Source organism: Schistocerca cancellata, chromosome 10 (genome assembly GCF_023864275.1).
Source record: "Schistocerca cancellata isolate TAMUIC-IGC-003103 chromosome 10, iqSchCanc2.1, whole genome shotgun sequence".
Lineage (NCBI taxonomy): Eukaryota > Metazoa > Arthropoda > Insecta > Orthoptera > Acrididae > Schistocerca > Schistocerca cancellata.
The window spans coordinates 139531865-139556486 of NC_064635.1; positions in this window are offsets into that span (position 1 = coordinate 139531865).

Sequence of the window (24622 nt, forward strand, 5' to 3'; positions counted from 1 at the left end):
AGTCGTACAGCCGACTTTGCTAGCAATGGTTCACTGACAAAATACGCTCTCATTTGCCGAGATGATAGTTAGCATAGCCTTCAGCTACGTCATTTGCTACGACCTAGCAAGGCGCCATTACCAGTTACTATTGATGCTGTAAAACATGTATCGTCAAGAGCGATGTTCACCATTTATGGATTAAAGTTAAGTATTCCAGCAGCTGCGTACGTTTTCTGCTAGTCTAATTTCCTTGTTCTGTTCCAGACCTCACGCCAGCCTGCGTGAGCTAAAACGCGTGATTTTCGGCTTCCTCTCATAACAGGTTGGCTCTCTTGCCAATCCACAACATTTGGCGACGAGGCAACACCGCGTTCGTAACTATACTGCCCTGAATTACTTGTGTAATGGCTTCGCCACCATCTCCAGATGTACTGTCCGAATTTTATCGCTTACAGAATCCCAGCGCGTTTTGGTGGTTAACACGCATCTTGGTTTGTATCGATTCAAACGACTGCCATTCGGGTGTGCATCCGCCCCTGCATTGTTTCAGCAATATCTACAAACTGTTTGTGCGTCGGTCCCTATGGCAGAAAACTACCTGGACGATATTGTGATCTCCGGAAAGACGGAAGAAGAACATTTAGCCAATCTCCGAACATTATTTCAGGTCTTGCGACAAAATGGTCTTCGCTTGCGGAAGGACAAATGTGTGTTTTTTGGTCGTGACTTGCCCTGCCTGGGACATGTACTCAATGCCCAAGGCATACATCCCAGTCCCGAGCACCTCCGTGCCATACAAGACTTGCCTTCGCCGCAGAATTTGAAGCAGCTACAGAGAGTGCTGGGAAAAATAAATTACTATCATAAATATATCCCACACGCCTCTTCCATTTCAGCTCCGCTTCATCGCTTACGCCGTAAAGGTGTTCCGTTCGTCTGGACGACGCAATGCGAACGCGCCTTTCGCCAGTGCAATTGGCGTTGCTTTCCAATACTTGCCTTACGCCATTCGATCCCCAGAAGCCCCTTTTGTTGATGGTGGATGCATCGGATTTCGGGATCGGTGCTGTTCTTGCGCACAAAAATGGTTCGCACGATCGCCCTATTGCCTTTGCGTCCAAATTGCTCTCGTCTGTGCAAAGAAATTATTCACAGATCGAGAAAGAAGCATTGGCTCTCGTATTTGGTGTTACAAAGTTTCATGATTTCTTGTATGGTCGTCACTTTACCATCATCACAGACCACAAACCTTTGACATCGCTTTTTCATCCGACCAAGCCTGTACCTCCACGTACAGCGCAGAAATTCATTCGCTGGTCTATTTTCCTCTCGCAGTACCGCTACGATATCTTGTATCGGTCCACTGCTAAGCACGGAAACGCCGATGCGTTGTCCCGTTTGCCTGTTGCTGAGGATAGAGCGTTCGATTCCTCCGAACTTGTTTGCATGTTCATTGATTCGGAAACCGATGACGTGGTCGAATCGTTTCCGATTGATTTTCGTCGTGTAGCTACGGCCACAGCTGCCGACCCTGTCCTTGCTACCGTTCTGCGTTTTGTTGCTACGCAATGGCCCTTGTCAAAGTCACGTATCGGGGATCCGTTGGTTCGCCAATTTTTTGCTCACAAGGAGAGACTTTTTGCACGACGTGGTGTTTTGCTGTTGCGTTCAGATAATGATCAGTCCAGGGTCGTGGTCCCACGTTCGTTACAGTCCTATGTCTTACGGCTTCTCCACCAAGGACATTGGGGTATAGTGCGAACGAAACAACTTGCTCGTCAGCACTGTACTTGGTTCGGAATCGATGCCGCGATTACGAAAATGTGCTCTACTTGCATGGTGTGTGCTGAACAACAATCAGCACCACCGCGGAAATTCTTTGCATGGCCAAAAGCTACTTCCCCTTGGCAACGCTTACACATCGATTTTGGTGGTCAATTCTGGAATGCTCGATGGTTGGTTGTGGTAGATTCATTCAGTAATTTTCCTTTTGTTGTCCGGATGACTTCCACGACGTCATCTGCCACCATCCAAGCGTTATCCGCTATCTCTTGCATTGAAGGTCTTCCACAGACTATTGTTTCCGACAATGGCCCACAATTCATGTCCGCAGAATTTCAGTCATTCTGCAAGGCCAATGGTATTCAACATCTGACGTCCGCGCCGTTTTCGCCACAGTCAAACGGTGCCGCTGAACGTTTGGTCAGGACCTTCAAGTCACAGATGTTGAAGTTGAAAGAGTCCCATTCTCGGAAGGACGCGTTATTGCTCTTTTTGTCCTCGAATCGCTCTCAGCCCCGAGATGGTCGCTCGCCGTCTGAGTTGCTCCACGGTCGCCCTCATCGAACCTTGATGTCTTTGCTACATCCGGCGCATCAGGTTCCTGTGCAGCGGCAGACACCTGCTTTTGCCCCAGGCGACGTTGTCTACTACCGCCACTATCGAGGTTAACGGCGTTGGCTCGAAGGGCGCATTCTTCGCTGCCTCGGCCGCGCTATGTATCTGGTTTTGGGGGCCTCTGGTGAGGTGCGTCGGCATCTCAATCAGCTGCGCCTATGTCGTCGCATGGGATCTGCCGCTCCCCGTCTGCTTTCAGCGACGGTGCCGTCCGGTCAGCGCCCTGGGGACCCATCTACTGGCTCGCCTCAGCCCCACGTGTTACCGACGCTGCCTTCCATTTTGCCCCATGGCGACGCGCCGCCGCCGCCACAGCCTGTTCTCCCGCCGGCTACGCCCGCAGTGGACGCGTCACTGCAACCGCCGGGCGCCTCCCTTGGTCACGCGCCGCCGATCGCTTCCCGTGACCAGTTGTCTTCCGCCACGGAACTCTTGCCCGCTCCGGACCATATGTCGTCTTCGCCCGTCGAGTGCCCCGGCCCGATGGAGGTCGACCCTTCGGCCCCTCCTGTCTCTCTACGGGCGCATGTTGGCGTGCACCCTGAAGCAGGTTTTCAGGCGTCTCCTAGCTCCCCTCGGTCCGAATGGCAGGGTGCGGGTGGCACAGCCTCGCCTGTTGTTAGGCTCCCCACCTCGTCGCATATGTCAATCTGGGGTCCTCCCCACGGCGGGCAGAAGCCTTTTGCCACAACCGTCCGCCGATTTGCGGGGGAGGAATGTGGTGTCACCGCCAGACACCACACTTGCTAGGTGGTAGCCTTTAAATCGGCCGCGGTCCGTTAGTATACGTCGGACCCGCGTGTCGCCACTATCAGTGATTGCAGACCGAGCGCCGCCACATGGCAGGTCTAGAGAGACTTCCTAGCACTCGCCCAAGTTGTACAGCCGACTTTGCTAGCGATGGTTCACTGACAAAATACGCTCCAATTTGCCGAGACGATAGTTAGCATGGCCTTCAGCTACGTCATTTGCTACGACCTAGCAAGGCGCCATTACCAGTTACTATTGATGCTGTAAAACATGTACCGTCAAGAGCGGTGTTCACCATTTATGGATTAAAGTTAAGTATTTCAGCAGCTACGTACGTTTTTTGCTAGTGTAATTTCCTTGTCCTGTTCCAGACCTCACGCCAGCCTGCGTGAGCTAAAACGCGTGCCTTTCGGCTTCCTCTCATAACGGGTTGGCTCTCTTGCCAATCCACAACAGGAATAACTTTCAATATTTGTAGTATTGTTGGAAGTACTCCAAACTCTGGACACGTGTTAAAAGAGGCCAATGGTTCACTAATTACATGCGCTATTTTTTTAATTATATAACTGGTCAACCAAGAGTAGTCAATGCTCTTGTAATTTGAGAACTTCGCCACAACTTCTGTAATCTCAGCGGGTTTGCTTGTCCGCCATTTAAAGATATAGTTCCCACGATGGTGTTGCTTCTAGTACATCAAGCGCATTGTAGTTGTAGTTTTAACTTTGTTTCACATATCGCTTACAGAACCCATGAAAAAAAAAAGACTCACTTTATGCGGGTCAAGAGCTTTGTGATATTCCTGACCCGCGCGATGCTCTTATGGAACAACATTTCCTGCATCTTTGCAGTTATCGGGAGCACCTTCATTGTACCTTTCGTACGCTGTCATTGTTGCCTCTCTAAGCTTGGTTCTGTAAATATTCTTGCATGCAAGATAAGCTTTGTACAAGTCACCTTTCTGCTAAGTTCCTTATTTAGTAGTTTTTCTATGTGTGGTACAAAGATAATATATTTTTTCTAATATTGGTATGTTCATCTGTGTACCACTTAATGTTCTTTGCAGGTTTGCTTTCATGACTGATTTTTATAAGAGGAGAACAAGTATACTACAAATTAAATAAATTTTAAAGAAGTTCTCAAAAGCAGTCGACATAAAAGTTTCTGGGTGTGGTACCGCGTCATAATGTGTAAAACTACTACTGCTGCTGGAGAAAAACCGACGTTCCGGCCACTGTTGCAGCGGTCTTCTTTTGGGTCTGTGGAAGAGGTGACCCAGAAGAAAGTCGCTACAACCGTTGCAGAAACGGTTTTTCTCCGGCAGCAGTAATAGTTTTACACATTATGACGCGGTACCACACACAGAAAAGTTTTCTGTCGACTACCTCTGGCCGCGGAAGCCTACGCAATTATATTCTCAAAAGCAGTTTCAGTTTATTAATTCTCGTTTGACTCTGGTATGTACAGACCCACTTCGTATTTCTAAGTTTCTGATTGAATTCGTTTACTACTCCTTTGTTCTGCCTTCTAACCCACGTCACCTCTTCCATCTCTTCCACAGCGTTGGCGTCTGCATTCAAGGGGAGTTCTTCAGTTTTGTTTTCATTAAGTGTAAAGAGTATTGGATCACTCTCTCCAAATCCCTCACCGACAATACTGATAGTGTAAAAATCCTTTTCAATGTTAACAATGATGTTACCTATACATGCTCCATACTGCTACAACTTAGCTTGAACGTTCTGAGAAGGATGAAATATGATTTGCAAGGAAACTCTTGAGTGCAAAATCACAAGTTCAATCTTTTGTTAGGCTCATTTGACAGTGTTGTGTTAACAATTATGACAGGAGAAACATTACGATGAAATATTAGTAACTAATGACTCACTATGTGCATCAGGGGTGCGACAGAAAATGTGTGCGCGGCAGGTGCAGAGATCAACCTCCCAGGAGATGTATGTATTATGCTCCAGAAAATGGACATCGTCGACATTCAAGAAATGTTACAAACAAACCGTTAACTTTCACCACGAACACATAATGAAAAATGACATGCTACAGTGATCACAAGGGTTTGCACATTAGATCGAAGGCAAACTTCTCGGGAGTCACAAACAGTGCACGACATTCAGCTAAGCAGCCATTCTTAAATAATGGATGTAGAACAGTGGCAGTCTAACGATTTTGCTTGAGAGCCAATACTGACAATGTAGGGCGACACGTCAGGTCACTTAGGAAAGGAGGGGATGCAAAATTGGCTCCTCAAACTGAAATTCAGTTCTCACTAAATCACGGTTACTGACGGAAGATTACCACTTACACATTTTGAATTTATAAGGTATCACACCAAAAATTTTCAAGTGAAAAGAAAACAGTATGTCGGAACTAGACGCAAGGCCTACGTAGTAACCAATTTTCGGTACCTAAGCGGGTACTGTGACCAGTACCATAGCAACAGAATCGCATATTTGCATTTCCAATTTTCTAGCCGTCTTCACGCCCTACAATACCAAGCGGCAGCAGCAGACGATTTACAATCGGACTTTTGTATTAGATCAAATATAACAGGACAGAGATGGTCCTCTCAAAAAGGGATAGAATAGTGGATGATAGCATTGAATATAAAAGGGTCAGAAGTCAGTTTCATCTCTTGCATTGTGCATTCTTTTTTGGAAGTAACTCATTCTTATTGGGGTGAACATCTTGACCAATTTACCCTACGAGTTGTCCGCCGACTTTTCTCGATCGGACGCCAAGGTGGAGTTACTGAGCCTCTCAAGAAACTACCCACCTAAAGTTAGTAACAAGGAATTACATTTGTAGGCCAAAAGACATTGCTTCAACACTGATATTGTAAAACGTATTGTTCCCCATACAAGCGAGACAACACAGTTGATCTGTGCTAGTTGTACACACTTGAGAGTTAACAACACTGTAACACAAACAATAAAGCATTCCAGTTCTCACTTCCACTAACCTCGTAGTGGCCGCGAAACATTCCTCTCGGCCGCGAAATAAGCGGCAAACATTACTTAGCTCACTGCCGAACCCACCGTCAATTAAAATCAAGCTAATCTCGAAATATCACCGTCTCTGTGTCTATTTTTGTATGTAACTAAGCAAGAAAAAGACACTCTCAAGAAGCTCTTAAGTTGACGTTTTTGGACTCGGCTGTTAGTTCCTTGATGCACGTTATTATAAAAATAGGCTGAGGAAATCGGGCGACACGAGTACTTGATCAGCGCCGCAGATTATCGACGACTGCCGCAGAATCCCATTCGTGTAACGAGTGACGAAAACTGATGCAATGTGATGGCATGCAGCCGAATGCGAAACAGTCGGTCGTGCAACTTATCTTGGAACTGCCTATCCTTCAACACGTACCTGGAGACAGTGCGATAGCAGGTGTTATAGGCGCAGAAAAAAGAAACATCCAGAGACTGAATTGGTCCAATGGTTCCAGGCGCTATTAACTGCAATTGCTCAGACGTTTCACGTAGAAGGAGAATGACTTATATACACAGACCATAAATGATGCAAAAACAACTTATTTTGGTCAGCTGTTGGACAAAAGCAATCTTCATACCATAGTTGTACCACTCTTACGCCCATTTTCGTACTCTTGCTTGCTGCGACGTAAATATTCCCCACTCCCCTTGCAAGATAACGCACACGAACAAAACCATTTTGGGCAGAGCGCCTCCAGCTTCTTTCAGCACAATAGATAACTTTTCAGACAATTTACCATCCAGATTGACAGTCGACATAATTGTATACGATTGCATTAAGGCACTGATGTTAGCTTACCTTCATATAACTCTCTTGGTACCTCTAATTTACAGGATTCCTTTTATTTGCATTACTTCCTCAAATCCCGATTGGTCAGAGTTGAAGACAAATTCCTTACTGGATGACAGGATAAGTTTCTTTATCTTATCTACAGATTTTCGGGTCAGTTCCCCAGTTTGCTGTCTATCCACATGTCGATGTTTTATTTGAAATTTCGTTACCTTAAGTCTTCCAATTCTGTAGCGCTATTTGAAGTTATACAATTGAGCCGTGTCACAGCTCAGCTCATTTGATTTATCCGCGAGATTATTCACTTGTTTTCGCCGCAGCGATAGGGGGCGTGAACGCTAAGCGCTGTTGGCGCTGGTGCGCGAAGCAAGTTTTTTTTGGAGGACGGCTCGGTCGGGACATGGCGAGAGGAGTCAGTCTCGGCGAGTCTGGTCAGTCGGTTAGTCGCTCAGTCTGGGAGTCGGTGCAGTGAGGCGACAGAGTCAGTCAGAAGGTAGACACTCGCGTGTCAGTCGGTCGGCTCTAAGTCTCAGTCGCTGTTTGGTTGTGCACTGAGTCGGGTTCGTCGTTACTCCGCGGTTGGACGCGTTGGCAGTCGGCAACAGGCAGGTCCGCACGGTGCAAGTGCGCGCCGGTGCCCTGGTCGACGCAGACGGAAGGCCGTTGGTTGATCGGTCGGCTGGTCGTCGAATGGCGACAGGACGGAAGCGGCTGGGAGTCAACTGGTGCCCACCGTTTAAGGACTGCGGTAAGATGGCTGTTTGCGAGCATGTGGGGAGGACGGAATGCTCGCTTGCTTAGCGTAGTTCTCCATGACCAGCTGCTGTTTGTTGGGCCTAGCACTCGAGTGTAACAGGAAACTGCATTGGTGTGGTTCTCGTCACCTGGCTAAGGCCCAAATTTTCATATACTTTTATTATATTTCATGATCATTACTTAATATGGGGCTGGTACTTCTAGCCAACATTTTGTGATTTGGAATAATTCAGAATATCATCACGTGCCAGGTACTGTGTCCAGACTAAGCGCCTGCAACTCTCGCTTCCCGCGAAGCAGACCAGTACAGCGGGCCCAGGACCGAGTAGGGGTCAGCCTGGCCGGTCGTCCCGGAAACACAGACGCTTCCCATTGACCACCAGGAGGGGTCCACGGCGCCGCAAGAGGTCGCTACAGCCGCGGACCTCTTTCCTTCCGCTCGGCACGTGACTGCAAATAGAGCCAGCCATATCCATGCGCCAAGCAGTATTTAGGCTGGCGCAGGAGCCTGGAGAGGTCCCCGATGATCCCCAGTTCGATTACTCCCTCTTCCCGGAAATCCGCGATCGAACTGACACCTCTGTCCCTCCCCTCGCTCCTGGTTTCCAGTACTTGGACAACATTACCCACACGGAACTCAATGCCCCTATCACTACACAGGATCTCATTGATACACTCCGCACAAAACGCAACACCGCTCCTGGTCATGATCGTGTCACCTACCGTCACCTTCGTGAAGCTCCTGTCTCTTTCCTCTCCACCCTGGCCAGGCTCTACCGGTTACTACCCCGACCTGTGGGAAACCTCCCGTATCCTCATGTTCCTTAAACCTGGCAAACCGCCGTCCGCCGTCTCCTCCTACCGTCCCATCAGCCTTACCTCGGTATTCAGCAAGGTCCTGGAATCTATCCTGACCCGACGCATCCACCAGCATCTCCGCCAGCACCGCCTCCTTCCCGTTACCCAGTGTGGCTTTCGGCCGTCCTTCTCTTCCGACGACCTTCTCCTTCACCTCACTCATCTCCTTTCCGAACAGCTTAATTCCCGTCGCTCCGCAATCTTCCTCTCCCTGGACCTCGAACGTGCCTATGACCGCGTATGGCATTCCGGCCTCCTCTTCAAGCTCCAAACCTTCGCCCTTCCCATTAACTACGTCAGTCTGATCAGCTCCTTTCTCTCCCGCCGTCCTTCCTATGTCACTGTCCATAACACAGTGTCCGCCGCTCGTGGTCTCGCGGTAGCGTTCTCGCTTCCGGAGCACGGGGTCCCGGGTTCGATTCCCGGCGGGGTCAGAGATTTTCACCTGCCTCGAGATGACTGGGTGTTTGTGTTGTCCTCATCATTTCATCATCATCCAGGAAAGTGGCGAAATTGGACTGAGCAAAGATTGGATAATTGTACGGGCGCTGATAACCACGCAGTTGAGCGCCCCACAAACCAAACATCTTCATCATCCTTCTTCATAACACAGATTCCTACACCTTTTTCCCCTCTGCCGGTGTGCCCCAAGGCTCTGTCCTCTCCCCCCTTCTGTACCTTTTGTATATGGCGGACATGCCGCCGCCGTCAGTCCCCGTCCACCTTCTCCAGTTTGCCGATGACACCGCCTTCCTTGCCCTTGCCCCCACCCTCCAGCGCTCCCAACACCTTCTCCAATCCCATCTTGACCGGTTCACTGCTTGGTGCAACCAGTGGTTGCTCAAGGTCAATCCCTCCAAAACCCAGGCGATCATTGTGGGCAACACCACCCCTTCCTTTCGCCTCCTTGATTTCTATCTCACCATGGCCATCCTATCACTCTCACTCCCACCCTTACGTACCTTGGCGTCACCCTCGACCGTCGCCTCTCCTGGACTCCCCACATCCGGACAATCCAAGCCAAGGCACGCTCCCGACTCAGTCTCCTCAAGCTCCTCTCCGGCTGTACGTGGACTCTGGACCCCTCCACCATCCTCCGCACCTATAAGTCCCTCATCCGCCCTATCCTTTGTTATGCCCATCCAGCTTGGATCTCCGCCCCCCCTACCTTTTATAAATCCCTCCAAATCCTTGAACGTCATGCTCTCCGCCTCGCCTATTGCATCCGTCTCCCCTCCCCCACGCGGATCCTGTACGATCTCATCCCCTTCCCCCACCTCCTCCTTTTCCTTGAAAGGATACGGATCCTGTACACCTCCCGCAAACTCGATCCTCCTCACCCGCTCGTCTCCCCGCTCCTCTCCCACCCCTGCCCGCTGCCGCGCCTGTATTCCCACGTCCCACCCGGTCTCCATCTCTCCACCCTCCTAACCCTCTCCCAAGGTGGCTTCCGCCAGCTCCCCCTCCCTGATGATGTCCTCCTCCCCTCCATCTACCCCTCCTACCAACTTTGATCCTCCCTCCCTCTTCCTGTATCTGTTCCTTTGGGCACCCTCCATCCCTCCCCCCTCCTCCCCACTTCTCCCTCGGGACTCCCCTCCCCTGTCCTTGTACTCCTCCTCCCCTCTCCTCAGCCATTGGCATCTCTGTTCTCCCCTCTTCACCCTCTCCACCCACCCTCACCCTGCTTCCCCTCTTGGCAGGTCCCCGGACTCGCACACGTAACGTGGACTTTCGCGCGCCGGAGATCTTCGCCATCTGTGTCTCGTGTGTGTGACGTCGTTTAGTGTTTTTAGTGTCCGCCGACACGCTTCTCCGTTCACTTGTGCCATCGGATTCATCAGTGTTCTGTGCGTCATGTCAACATTTTTTCAGTGTCTTTCTCATCGAGTGTGAACGGCTCCGTGTTTTTTGTGTGACTGTGACCACTATTTTTTGCCCGTCACTATGTTCATTTTCATTCTCCATTTTTTGTACTGTGATCGTCAACTCTCTGGCTGAAGAGCGGCGTAGCATGCCGCTGCCAGCCTACCTGTTTGCTCAGGTGTTAAAATAACAATAAAGTAAAAAAAAAATACCTGGAGAGGGGTCCTCCGGCGGTAATCCGCAAGGATACCGCCCTTCGATTGGCGTTTCGGTTCTAATCGAAGTGTTAGGTATATTGCAGGTGCCAGCCACCCTGCAGCGGTCCATCCAGCAGCCAGCAGCCTGCAGCCAGCGTCCAGCAGTGTTCCCAGCCAGCGTCCAGAAGCCAGCAGCGGTTCCTGCCAGTAGCCAGCAGCCAGCAGCCAGCAGCCAGCAGCCAGCAGCGGTTCCTGCCAGCGTCCAGCAGGGGTCCCAGCCAGCAGCCAGCAGGGGTCCCAGCCAGCGTCCAGCAGCGGTCCCAGCCAGCGTCCAGCAGCGGTCCCAGCCAGCAGCCAGCAGGGGTCCCAGCCAGCAGCCAGCAGGGGTCCCAGCCAGCAGCCAGCAGGGGTCCCAGCCAGCAGCCAGCAGGGGTCCCAGCCAGCAGCCAGCAGCGGTCCCAGCCAGCGTCCAGCAGCGGTCCCAGTCAGCGTCCAGCAGCGGTCCCAGCCAGCGTCCAGCAGCGGTCCCAGCCAGCAGCCAGCAGGGGTCCCAGCCAGCAGCCAGCAGGGGTCCCAGCCAGCAGCCAGCAGGGGTCCCAGCCAGCGTCCAGCAGCGGTCCCAGCCAGCGTCCAGCAGCGGTCCCAGCCAGCAGCCAGCAGGGGTCCCAGCCAGCAGCCAGCAGCGGTCCCAGCCAGCAGCCAGCAGGGGTCCCAGCCAGCGTCCGGCAGCGGTCCCAGCCAGTGTCCAGCAGCGGTCCCAGCCAGCAGTCAGCAGGGGTCCCAGCCAGCAGCCAGCAGCGGTCCCAGCCAGCGTCCAGCAGCGGTCCCAGCCAGCAGCCCTCAGGGGTCCCAGCCAGCGTCCAGCAGCGGTCCCAGCCAGCGTCCAGCAGCGGTCCCAGCCAGCGTCCAGCAGCGGTCCCAGCCAGCAGCCAGCAGGGGTCCCAGCCAGCAGCCAGCAGCGGTCCCAGCCAGCGTCCAGCAGCAGTCGCAGCCAGCGTCCAGCAGGGGTCCCAGCCAGCAGCCAGCAGCGGTCCCAGCCAGCGTCCAGCAGCGGTCCCAGTCTGCAGCCAGCAGGGGTCCCAGCCAGCAGCCAGCAGGGGTCCCAGCCAGCAGCCAGCAGGGGTCCCAGCCAGTTGCCAGCAGGGGTCCCAGCCAGCAGTCAGCAGGGGTCCCAGCCAGCAGCCAGCAGGGGTCCCAGCCAGCGTCCAGCAGCGGTCCCAGCCAGCGTCCAGCAGCGGTCCCAGCCAGCAGCCAGCAGGGGTCCCAGCCAGCAGCCAGCAGCGGTCCCAGCCAGCGTCCAGCAGCGGTCCCAGCCAGCGTCCAGCAGCGGTCCCAGCCAGCAGCCAGCAGGGGTCCCAGCCAGCAGCCAACAGGGGTCCCAGCCAGCAGCCAGCAGGGGTCCCAGCCAGCAGCCAGCAGCGGTCCCACCCAGCGTCCAGCAGCGGTCCCAGCCAGCGTCCAGCAGCGGTCCCAGCCAGCGTCCAGCAGCGGTCCCAGCCAGCAGCCAGCAGGGGTCCCACCCAGCAGCCAGCAGCGGTCCCAGCCAGCGTCCAGCAGCGGTCCCAGCCAGCAGCCAGCAGGGGTCCCAGCCAGCAGCCAGCAGCGGTCCCAGCCAGCGTCCAGCAGCGGTCCGAGCCAGCGTCCAGCAGCGGTCCCAGCCAGCGTCCAGCAGCGGTCCCAGCCAGCGTCCAGCAGCGGTCCCAGCCAGCAGCCAGCAGGGGTCCCAGCCAGTAGCCAGCAGGGGTCCCAGCCAGCAGCCAGCAGGGGTCCCAGCCAGCAGCCAGCAGCGGTCCCAGCCAGCGTCCAGCAGCGGTCCCAGCCAGCGTCCAGCAGCGGTCCCAGCCAGCAGCCAGCAGGGGTCCCAGCCAGCAGCCAGCAGGGGTCCCAGCCAGCAGCCAGCAGCGGTCCCAGCCAGCAGCCAGCAGGGGTCCCAGCCAGCATCCAGCAGCGGTCCCAGGCAGCGTTCAGCAGCGGTCCCAGCCAGCGTCCAGCAGCGGTCCCAGCCAGCAGCCAGCAGGGGTCACAGCCAGCAGCCAGCAGCGGTCCCAGCCAGCGTCCAGCAGCGGTCCCAGCCAGAGTCCAGCAGCGGTCCCAGCCAGCAGCCAGCAGGGGTCCCAGCCAGCAGCCAGCAGGGGTCCCAGCCAGCAGCCAGCAGGGGTCCCAGCCAGCAGCCAGCAGGGGTCCCAGCCAGCAGCCAGCAGCGGTCCAAGCCAGCGTCCAGCAGCGGTCCCAGCCAGCGTCCAGCAGCGGTCCCAGCCAGCAGCCAGCAGGGGTCCCAGCCAGCAGCCAGCAGGGGTCCCAGCCAGCAGCCAGCAGGGGTCCCAGCCAGCAGCCAGCAGCGGTCCCAGCCAGCGTCCAGCAGCGGTCCCAGCCAGCAGCCAGCAGCGGTCCAACCCAGCAGCCAGCAGGGGTCCCAGCCAGCAGCCAGCAGGGGCCCCAGCCAGCAGCCAGCAGCAGTCCCAGCCAGCAGCCAGCAGGGGTCCCAGCCAGCGTCCAACAGCGGTCCCAGCCAGCAGCCAGCAGGGGTCCCAGCCAGCAGCCAGCAGCGGTCCCAGCCAGCGTCCAGCAGCGGTCCCAGCCAGCGTCCAGCAGCGGTCCCAGCCAGCAGCCAGCAGGGGTCCCAGCCAGCAGCCAGCAGGGGTCCCAGCCAGCAGCCAGCAGGGGTCCCAGCCAGCAGCCAGCAGGGGTCCCAGCCAGCAGCCAGCAGCGGTCCCAGCCAGCGTCCAGCAGCGGTCCCAGCCAGCGTCCAGCAGCGGTCCCAGCCAGCAGCCGGCAGAGGTCCCAGCCAGCAGCCAGCAGCGGTCCCAGCCAGCAGCCAGCAGCGGTCCCAGCCAGCAGCCAGCAGGGGTCCCAGCCAGCGTCCAGCAGCGGTCCCAGCCAGCAGCCGGCAGAGGTCCCAGCCAGCAGCCAGCAGCGGTCCCAGCCAGCAGCCAGCAGCGGTCCCAGCCAGCGTCCAACAGTGGTCCCAGCCAGCAGCCAGCAGGGGTCCCAGCCAGCAGCCAGCAGCGGTCCCAGCCAGCGTCCAGCAGCGGTCCCAGCCAGCGTCCAGCAGCGGTCCCAGCCAGCAGCCAGCAGGGGTCCCAGCCAGCAGCCAGCAGGGGTCCCAGCCAGCAGCCAGCAGCGGTCCCAGCCAGCAGCCAGCAGAGGTCCCAGCCAGCAGCCAGCAGCGGTCCCAGCCAGCGTCCAGCAGCGGTCCCAGGCAGCGTCCAGCAGCGGTCCCAGCCAGCAGCCAGCAGGGGTTCCAGCCAGCAGCCAGCAGGGGTCCCAGCCAGCAGCCAGCAGCGGTCCCAGCCAGCGTCCAGCAGCGGTCCCAGCCAGCGTCCAGCAGCGGTCCCAGCCAGCAGCCAGCAGGGGTCCCAGCCAGCAGCCAGCAGGGGTCCCAGCCAGCAGCCAGCAGGGGTCCCAGCCAGCAGCCAGGAGCGGTCCCAGCCAGCAGCCAGCAGCGGTCCCAGCCAGCGTCCAGCAGCGGTCCCAGCCAGCAGCCAGCAGGGGTCCCAGCCAGCAGCCAGCAGGGGTCCCAGCCAGCAGCCAGCAGGGGTCCCAGCCAGCAGCCAGCAGCGGTCCCAGCCAGCGTCCAGCAGCGGTCCCAGCCAGCGTCCAGCAGCGGTCCCAGCCAGCGTCCAGCAGCGGTCCCAGCCAGCAGCCAGCAGGGGTCCCAGCCAGTAGCCAGCAGGGGTCCCAGCCAGCAGCCAGCAGGGGTCCCAGCCAGCAGCCAGCAGCGGTCCCAGCCAGCGTCCAGCAGCGGTCCCAGCCAGCGTCCAGCAGCGGTCCCAGCCAGCAGCCAGCAGGGGTCCCAGCCAGCAGCCAGCAGGGGTCCCAGCCAGCAGCCAGCAGCGGTCCCAGCCAGCAGCCAGCAGGGGTCCCAGCCAGCATCCAGCAGCGGTCCCAGGCAGCGTTCAGCAGCGGTCCCAGCCAGCGTCCAGCAGCGGTCCCAGCCAGCAGCCAGCAGGGGTCACAGCCAGCAGCCAGCAGCGGTCCCAGCCAGCGTCCAGCAGCGGTCCCAGCCAGAGTCCAGCAGCGGTCCCAGCCAGCAGCCAGCAGGGGTCCCAGCCAGCAGCCAGCAGGGGTCCCAGCCAGCAGCCAGCAGGGGTCCCAGCCAGCAGCCAGCAGGGGTCCCAGCCAGCAGCCAGCAGCGGTCCAAGCCAGCGTCCAGCAGCGGTCCCAGCCAGCGTCCAGCAGCGGTCCCAGCCAGCAGCCAGCAGGGGTCCCAGCCAGCAGCCAGCAGGGGTCCCAGCCAGCAGCCAGCAGGGGTCCCAGCCAGCAGCCAGCAGCGGTCCCAGCCAGCGTCCAGCAGCGGTCCCAGCCAGCAGCCAGCAGCGGTCCAACCCAGCAGCCAGCAGGGGTCCCAGCCAGCAGCCAGCAGGGGCCCCAGCCAGCAGCCAGCAGCAGTCCCAGCCAGCAGCCAGCAGGGGTCCCAGCCAGCGTCCAACAGCGGTCCCAGCCAGCAGCCAGCAGGGGTCCCAGCCAGCAGCCAGCAGCGGTCCCAGCCAGCGTCCAGCAGCGGTCCCAGCCAGCGTCCAGCAGCGGTCCCAGCCAGCAGCCAGCAGGGGTCCCAGCCAGCAGCCAGCAGGGGTCCCAGCCAGCAGCCAGCAGGGGTCCCAGCCAGCAGCCAGCAGGGGTCCCAGCCAGCAGCCAGCAGCGGTCCCAGCCAGCGTCCAGCAGCGGTCCCAGCCAGCGTCCAGCAGCGGTCCCAGCCAGCAGCCGGCAGAGGTCCCAGCCAGCAGCCAGCAGCGGTCCCAGCCAGCAGCCAGCAGCGGTCCCAGCCAGCAGCCAGCAGGGGTCCCAGCCAGCGTCCAGCAGCGGTCCCAGCCAGCAGCCGGCAGAGGTCCCAGCCAGCAGCCAGCAGCGGTCCCAGCCAGCAGCCAGCAGCGGTCCCAGCCAGCGTCCAACAGTGGTCCCAGCCAGCAGCCAGCAGGGGTCCCAGCCAGCAGCCAGCAGCGGTCCCAGCCAGCGTCCAGCAGCGGTCCCAGCCAGCGTCCAGCAGCGGTCCCAGCCAGCAGCCAGCAGGGGTCCCAGCCAGCAGCCAGCAGGGGTCCCAGCCAGCAGCCAGCAGCTGTCCCAGCCAGCAGCCAGCAGAGGTCCCAGCCAGCAGCCAGCAGCGGTCCCAGCCAGCGTCCAGCAGCGGTCCCAGGCAGCGTCCAGCAGCGGTCCCAGCCAGCAGCCAGCAGGGGTTCCAGCCAGCAGCCAGCAGGGGTCCCAGCCAGCAGCCAGCAGCGGTCCCAGCCAGCGTCCAGCAGCGGTCCCAGCCAGCGTCCAGCAGCGGTCCCAGCCAGCAGCCAGCAGGGGTCCCAGCCAGCAGCCAGCAGGGGTCCCAGCCAGCAGCCAGCAGGGGTCCCAGCCAGCAGCCAGGAGCGGTCCCAGCCAGCAGCCAGCAGCGGTCCCAGCCAGCGTCCAGCAGCGGTCCCAGCCAGCAGCCAGCAGGGGTCCCAGCCAGCAGCCAGCAGGGGTCCCAGCCAGCAGCCAGCAGGGGTCCCAGCCAGCAGCCAGCAGCGGTCCCAGCCAGCGTCCAGCAGCGGTCCCAGCCAGCGTCCAGCAGCGGTCCCAGCCAGCGTTCAGCAGCGGTCCCAGCCAGCAGCCAGCAGCGGTCCCAGCCAGCGTCCAGCAGCGGTCCCAGCCAGCGTCCAGCAGCGGTCCCAGCCAGCAGCCAGCAGGGCTCCCAGCCAGCAGCCAGCAGGGGTCCCAGCCAGCAGCCAGCAGGGGTCCCACCCAGCAGCCAGCAGCGGTCCCAGCCAGCGTCCAGCAGCGGTCCCAGCCAGCGTCCAGCAGCGGTCCCAGCCAGCGTCCAGCAGGGGTCCCAGCCAGCAGCCAGCAGCGGTCCCAGCCAGCGTCCAGCAGCGGTCCCAGCCAGCGTCCAGCAGCGGTCCCAGCCAGCAGCCAGCAGGGGTCCCAGCCAGCGTCCAGCAGCGGTCCCAGCCAGCGTCCAGCAGCGGTCCCAGCCAGCAGCCAGCAAGGGTCCCAGCCAGCAGCCAGCAGGTGTCCCAGCCAGCAGCCAGCAGCGGTCCCAGCCAGCGTCCAGCAGTGGTCCCAGCCAGCGTCCAGCAGCGGTCCCAGCCAGCAGCCAGCAGGGGTCCCAGCCAGCAGCCAGCAGGGGTCCCAGCCAGCAGCCAGCAGGGGTCCCAGCCAGCAGCCAGCAGCGGTCCCAGCCAGCGTCCAGCAGCGGTCCCAGCCACCGTCCAACAGCTGTCCCAGCCAGCAGCCAGCAGGGGTCCCAGCCAGCAGCCAGCAGCGGTCCCAGCCAGCGTCCAGCAGCGGTCCCAGCCAGCGTCCAGCAGCGGTCCCAGCCAGCAGCTGGCAGCGGTTCCTGCCAGCAGCCAGCAGCCGTCCCAGCCAGCGTCCAGCAGCCAGCAGCGTCCAGCAGCAGCAACGTCGAGCAGCAGCAATAGCGTCCCCACCGGCCGGCCAGCCAGGTCGCCTCCCCCGCCAGCAGCAGCAGAGTGGGGCTTCGGCCCTAGTCTCCTTCATAGTTTCTCCGTCCCTTTGGGTTTCTCGTCGGCTTGTCCATAACTCGTTTGCTTCTTTGTCCTGTTCTGTGTTTTTCCCCTTCTCATAATGTCGACCCCCACCACCACCACTACTGCCACCACCACTGCCATCATATACTCATCCCCCTCCGCCGCCCCCGTCACTATCACGTGGTTGCCGCATCACTCCCCCCTCAGTCCATCTCCCCACTCCTCACTCTTCCATCTCCCTCACTATTTGTCACCCCATCCCCGGCTCCTCCCTCCCACGCCTCCTCTGATCCCTACCCTCCACTCCTTCCCTCTCTCCTTCCGTTTCTGCGGCCCTCGTTAAGGTGGTCGCCCGGCAGGCTACGGCCCATGCTCGACTCTCCCCTTCGCCTTCATCATCATCGTCTTCACTGCCGCCTTCGCAATTGCCTTCACTATCTCTGGCGCTGACTCCAGCACTGGGACCTGCCACTCCCCGCCACATTCCAGTCGCTCCCATCCCCCACACCTCCTCTGCCGCCGTCAAGCGCCCCTGTGGCACCCCTGCCTCCTCTACTCCCAAAAAGGCTCTGCCTCGTCCCCCTTCCCCAGCCCATGATGCCATGGATGTCTCCCCGCCTGTCCCTGCCCCTTCCTCCTCCTCCTCCTCCTCCACTCCCTCCTCCTACAGCTACCTCCTCTCCTGTCCAGATCCCTCCCTCCTTGAGGCCCGGAACCTCACCCTCCTCCTTCGCCAGAATTTTCCTGGTGCCCCCATCCCCCTCCTCACTCCTCGCCGTGCTCATCTCCTCCCCCAGCCCTACCCTCCAAACAGATCTCCTTTCCCGCATACCTGTCACCCGCTTTGGCCCTAATGCCTCCCTCGCCCCTGCTCCTTCACCGCCTCCCTCCCGCCATCCCCAACCCCTGCGTCGCCCACCAACCCTCACCGCTGTGATCACTCGGCTTAGTCCGACGATCACGGGGGAGGAGGTGTTGGCGGAGCTCAAGGCCCATCCCCATCTGGAGGAGCGTGCGGTTCGCCGCATCCATAACTCAGCCGGCCCCACCCACCTTACAAATCCCTCCAAATCCTTGAACGCCATGCTCTCTGCCTCACCTATCGCATCCGTCTCCCCTCCCCCACGCGGATCCTGTACGATCTCATCCCCTTCCCCCACCTCCTCCTTTTCCTTGAAAGGATATGGATCCTGTACACCTCCCGCAAACTCGATTCTCCTCACTCGCTTGTCTCACCCATCTTCTCCCACCCCGCCCGCTGCCGCGTCTGTCCTTCCACGTCCCACCCGGTCTCCATCTCTCCACCTTCCTTACTCTCTCCCAAGGTGGCTTCCGCCAGCTCCCCCTCCCTGACGATGTCCTCCTCCCCTCCTATCAACTTTGATCTTCCCCCCACTTTCTGTGTCCTTTCCTTATGCAACCTCCCTCCCTTCTCTTTCCTTTTCCCCCATCTCCCTTCCTCTGCCCCTCTTCATCCAGGCTTCCCCTCCCCCTTTCTCCCTCCCCCTCTCTCCCCTGCCCATGGCATCTCTGCTCTCCCTCTCCCACTCTTTTTCCTCCTCCTCCTCTCTTGGCAGGTCCCCAGACTCGCACACGCTCAGTGAACATTCGCGCGCCGGCGATCATCGCCATCAGTGTCTCGTGTGTGTGCCTTCGTTTGTGTTTAGTGTTCTTTCGCCGTCACGCCACCACTGTTCACGTGTGCCATCGCCGTCATCCATGTTATGTGCGCCGTGTCAACTAGTGTTAGTGATATTTCTCGTCCAGCGTGAACGGCTAAATGTTTTTTGTTTTTTAGTATCTACACTTTTTCCCCGCCGTTTTGACTATATTCTCTGTGCCACCTATATGTAATACTTATTGTAAAACTCAAGGCTGAAGAGCGGCGTACTATGCTGCTGACAGCCCGCCTCTGTGTAAGGTGATCAAAATCACAATAAAGAAAAAAAAAACCTGGAGAGGCCCTCTTTGTCTCCCATCCCACGTGTCTCCTGCCTCTTCGTGAACTCACGGTTGCCCCTCCTCTCTTCATCCCGCCGCTTCCCCTGCTGCCCCTTGCTCTCTCCTCCTTTTCCATCCTCTCTGCCCTTTCCCTCGCAGGTCCCGCCTGGCAGTTTTATTCTTCGTCGTGTGTGCTCCAAGCGGGTTTTAAGTGTGTTGTTCTGAAGTGTTTTTACTACTGTCGACAGAATGCAGAGTTATAGAGGCTCGGACGACCATTCATCGCAAACTGAGCTGGTAAAACTGGGCAGCTGGAGCGTGAACAGCGTCTATCTGAAGCTTTTGGACCTGCAACAGAATCCATTAAACAGCTGTCACACATGGTGGCGGCAGATAGCAGTGGAAGGAGAGATGAAGAAAAAGAAGACGTACAAGTGGAATATAAAGGATGTACCACCAACGATTACATCAATATTCATTGATTCGACGTTATGACCAACGGGTTGTTAAAGTTTCTGGCAAAACTGTTGCATTTTGTATTGCAAGAGAACAGTTTGATAAGTGTATCAAATGATGCTTTGCGAGTCTAAGAAATTTGTATACAACAATTCTGTCGAAAAAGTGAGTCGAGGAAAGTAAATGTTTCATTCATTTATGCAATAAAGTGAACTGCTATTGCATGTCGTGTAGTTTTATGAGCCTTTTCCCAGAGCAAGGAGAGAATCCGCAGGTATGGCAGGACGACTGTCGTTTCATCCGGTTACAACAAGCATTCTTGTGATTTATAAAAGTTTTCTACACTGAAGGCTAAAGAAACTTGTACACCTGCCTAATATCGCGTAGGGTCCCCGCCAGCACGCGGAAGTGCCGCATTACGACGTGGCATGGACCCGACTAATGTCTGAAGTAGTGCTGTAGGGAATTGGCACCATGAATCCTGCAGGGCTGTCCGTAAATTCGTAAGAATGCGACAGGATGAAGACCTCTTCTGAACAGCACGTTGCAAGGCATCCCAGACATGCTCAATAATATTCATGTCTGGGGAGTTTGGTGGGCAGCGGAAGTGTTTAAACTCAAAAGAGTGTTCCTGGAGCCACTCTGTAGCAATTCTGGACGCGTAGAGTGTCGCATTGTCCTACTGAAATTGTCAAAGTCTGTCGGAATGCACAATGGATTTGAATGGATGCTGGTGATCAGACAGGATGCTTACGTACGTGTGACCTGTCAGAGTCGTATCTAGATGTATCAGGGGTTCCGTATCACTCCAACTGCACACGCCCTGTACCATTGCAGAGCCTCCACCAGCTTGAACATCCCCTGCCGACACGCAGGGTCCATGGATTCAAAAAATGTTGAAATGTGTGGGAAATCTCATGGGACTTAACTGCTAAGGTCATCAGTCCCTAAGCTTACACACTACTTAACCTAAATTATCCTAAGGACAAACACACACACCCATGCCCGAGGGAGGACTCAAACCTCCGCCGGGACCAGCCACACAGTCCATGACTGCAGCACCCTAGACCGCTCGGCTAATCCCGCGCAGTGGTCCATGATTCATGAGGTTGTCTCCATATCCGTAGGCGTCCATCCACTCCATACAATTTGAAACGAGACTCGTCTGATCAGGCAATATGTTCCCAGTCATCAACAGTCCTTATGTCGGTATTGACGGGTCCAGGCGGGGCATAAAACTTTATTTCGTACAGTCATCAAGAATACACAAGTGGGAATTCGGCTCCTAAAGTGCATACCGATGGTATTCCGTTGAGTGGTTCACACTCTGACACTTGTTGAAGGCCCAGCACTGAAGCAGCAGTTTGTGGAAGGGTTGCACTTCTATCACGTCGTTGGTCCCGTTCTTGCACGGTCTTTTTCGGGCTGCAGCGATGTCGGAGATTTGATGTTCCACCAGATTCCTGATACTTGTGATATCGTCGTACGGGAAAATCCCCACTTCGTCTCTACCTCAGAGACACTGTGTCCCATTGCTCGTGCGCCGACTATAACACCATGTTCAAACGAACTTAAATCTTGATAACCTGCCATTGTAGCAGCAGTAACCGATCTAACAACTGCACCTGACACTTGTTGTCTTATATAGGGTTGCCGACCTCAGCTGTTTACAAATCTCTGTATTTGAATACGCATGCCTATACCAGTGAGTATTGAATGTAACTTATATGTTGCTTATCATAACAGACAATGTTTTTCAGACGAGGTGTTTTCACTGACAAAAAAATAAGTAAAAGGCATATGTATGCAGATGGATAAACATAAAAACCGTTACCCTTTTTGCTGAGTTGTGAACACAGTTTATTTAGTTATTTTACAGAGAGTAAAGCAACAAGCTACAATTTCTAAACGTAAATTACTTTTTGTGACACGTAGTTGATTCAGTTAAATCAATTATGCTCATAATAATCTGTGTCAATTTTCTATAAATTTTAATTAGTGAGCTAGAAACTGCAATATCTTTTTTCCTAACAAGCTATTTTTAAGTAAAATTTTGTCCAAAGATTTGCGAACAAAGAGGCGAAGCTCATATTTGTGTTATTTGTGAGTAAAATAAGGTGCAGACTTCAGATTTTTTTAGAGAGCAGCTAGGAGAAACCTGTCTGCTCGATCTTGTCTTTCTATTTTCATCTTTCGACATGTAAGCATCCTGAGATGTAGATGTAATAATTTCACACTATACTAACTCATTTTGAGCTACATAAGTGCCATTTCATTACCTTTTCATAAATCCACATGTTTATTTCACTTTTCGTTGAAATTTCCATTCTTACCTATAGTATGTGTGGAACCTGCAGTCATTCAAAAAATACCAAATCACGAAACGCAAATCACATATCTCAAATTTCATTCAGTCCACATCCTTTGTGGCGTCACTGCCAATAGCACTCTGAGGTCTCACAATCTTCATTCAGGTAACGAAATTTTAAAATATTTGAGTCGGTGAAGGTAGAAGCCTAGCGTTCAAAGTCCTAGGGGTGAATGCAACGCTGTGTTTGAGGGGATGTTCTGGTGGCAGAGTATCCATACTTAGATAATGAAATACTATCTGAAAGAAGCTGCAGAAGTATTCAGTCAGACCTTGATAAGATTTCAAAGTGGTGCAAAGATTGGAAACTTTCTTTAAATGTTCAGAAATGTAAAATTGTGCACTTCACAAACCGAAAAAAACGTGGTATCGTATGACTATAATATCAGTAAGTCACTGTTGCAATCTGCCAACTCATACAAATAGCTAGATGTAACACTTTGTAGGGGTATGAAATGGAATTATCACATAGGCTCACTCATGTGTAAAGCAGGTGGTATACTTCGGTTTATTGGTAGAATATTGGAGAAGTGTAATCAGTCTACAAAGAAGATTGCTTACAATTCACTCATGCGACCCATCCTAGAATAATGCTCAAGAGTGCGTGACCCGTACCATATAGGAGTAACAGGGGGTATTGAATGAATACAGAGAAGGGCAGCACGATCGGTCATAGGTTTATTTAACCCTTGGGAGAGTGTCACAAAGATTCTGGAGGAACTGAATAGGAAGATTCTTCAAGGTGGACTTAAAATATCCCGAGAAAGTCCGTTAATACAGTTTCATGAACCAGGTTAAAATGGTGACTCTAGGAATATACTACAATACCCTACGTATCGCTCACATAGAGATCGTGAGGGGAAGATTAGAAGAATTACTACATGCATAGTGGGATTCAGACAGTCATTCTACCCATGCACCATAAGTGAATGGAACTGGAAGAAACCCTAATAACTGGTACAATGGGACATACCCTTTGCCATGCACCTCGTGGTGGTTTGCAGAGTATGGTTGTAGATAAGTGAGGTGTTGAAACGAGTGTCCATTTTTCTGAATATACATCTCAGTGTGTATTCTAAACGACCTGCAGATGAGTTGTAAAGTTTGAACACCTCACTCAATTCCGCCAGTGGAACATGCATCTTGACACCAGATGCAGCTTCACAGTAGGGTGGAGCACGACCATCTTCATTCACGTAATTGGTGCCTGTCCTGGATCGCACACTCCAGCAACGTGACACACTCTGCGTGTGTCCCGGTGGCCGGCAGTTGCAGTGGTGTGCGACTGATACGTGTTACAAACCGGACACAATGGGAAGGACCAGGCCCCTTTGCTTTTTTATCACTCGTTTATTACATTAGAGAAATACACATTTTAAGACAAAATTTAACTACATGAAATATTGCTCCCAGTAAAGGTGGGCAGTGACAAAACTTAGTTGTCTTAAGGGTTTCTGCTGGCAACAAATTTTAAGGAGGCAATGTAAGGTTTATATCAATTTAGCTCAGACACGTAGCTAGTGATTGAATCACGACACAGACACTTCAGCAATTTCGGTAACAAATAAATAGCGTGAATTTGTACTCACAGTAACCAACTAATCAATAACCTTTCCATTGAATAAGTAGTAGGCCATTTGGGACGAATTAGCAACACCCCACAACTAGGGGAGTTAATACCAACAGTCTTTCAATGTCTTGCTCCCCATTAAATAAACAAACTTACTGTAATTAAATGAATAACAAATCAAACACATTACGCTCCGCTCAAACTCTTCAGTGGAAGCCAAGGCAAAATGAAGATTCCATTAACTGACTAGCACTGAAGTCACACTAAAGCTCATCTCTGTGTTCCCAGACACACATGGGGCAAACTTATACAAGACAAGATTTTGAAGGGAGCAGATCAGTAAAACCGGTAGTCGAGCTAACTCGTGCCACTGAAAACTAAGGTACTAGACCGAGGCACAAGGTGGTATACAATGAGGTTGCCTTAGTGCTATACTGGGCTCAAAAATATTAATTCAAATGGCCAATTCAAAATTAAGTACATATAAACCAGCATTAATTAATGAGGAGTGACACAAGGTCGCTCGAAGGGATGACAACACTTAATTGAAAAGACAGATGCTGGAAGCGGCAGTAACATCAAACACCTTCTCCGAGTTTTAACCAGGAGTCAATTCCCACTATATAAGTAAACTTTTAACCAAGCACAGGGAAGGAACCCCAAAGAGAAAATTCAAATATAACCCCCAAAAGGTTATAAAGGACAGGGAACCCCAACTATTTAAAAGAATTAGCTCTTCCCAAAGGCAGTGTAACCGCTGAGGCCACACTTTAGGGGCCACCAAAATTGGCTATAAAAGGCCTTATACATTTGCTCCTTTTCTTTAAACAAACACAAGGCTGCTTAGCTTCTGCTGGTTTCTGCTGGACGTCCGGTATGGCTCGTGTAGAATACACCAGGCAGCAACCCAAACTAGGCGGTTGCAAGGCACGGCGAGCAAAATCAGGAGAGCAGACAGGCAGGCAGCCAGCACATATCCTCCATCCTGAACCGGCAGACCGCGTACAACCAACTCCACATATACGTGGTTGCTTCCCACCACGTACCTCGCGGCGTCTCAGCAGTTCGCCCGAGCAAACGTCAACTGCCACGCCCTGCGAATACGGAAAACAACAAGGCAAACAAAGATAAGAAACATCGAAGGATCGATAATGGACATCCAAGAGACTGGCGCGTCAGTAACGAGCGCCACGGCTCATCGACCTTCCGAGTACTGCGCAAGAGCGTCAGCACCGGC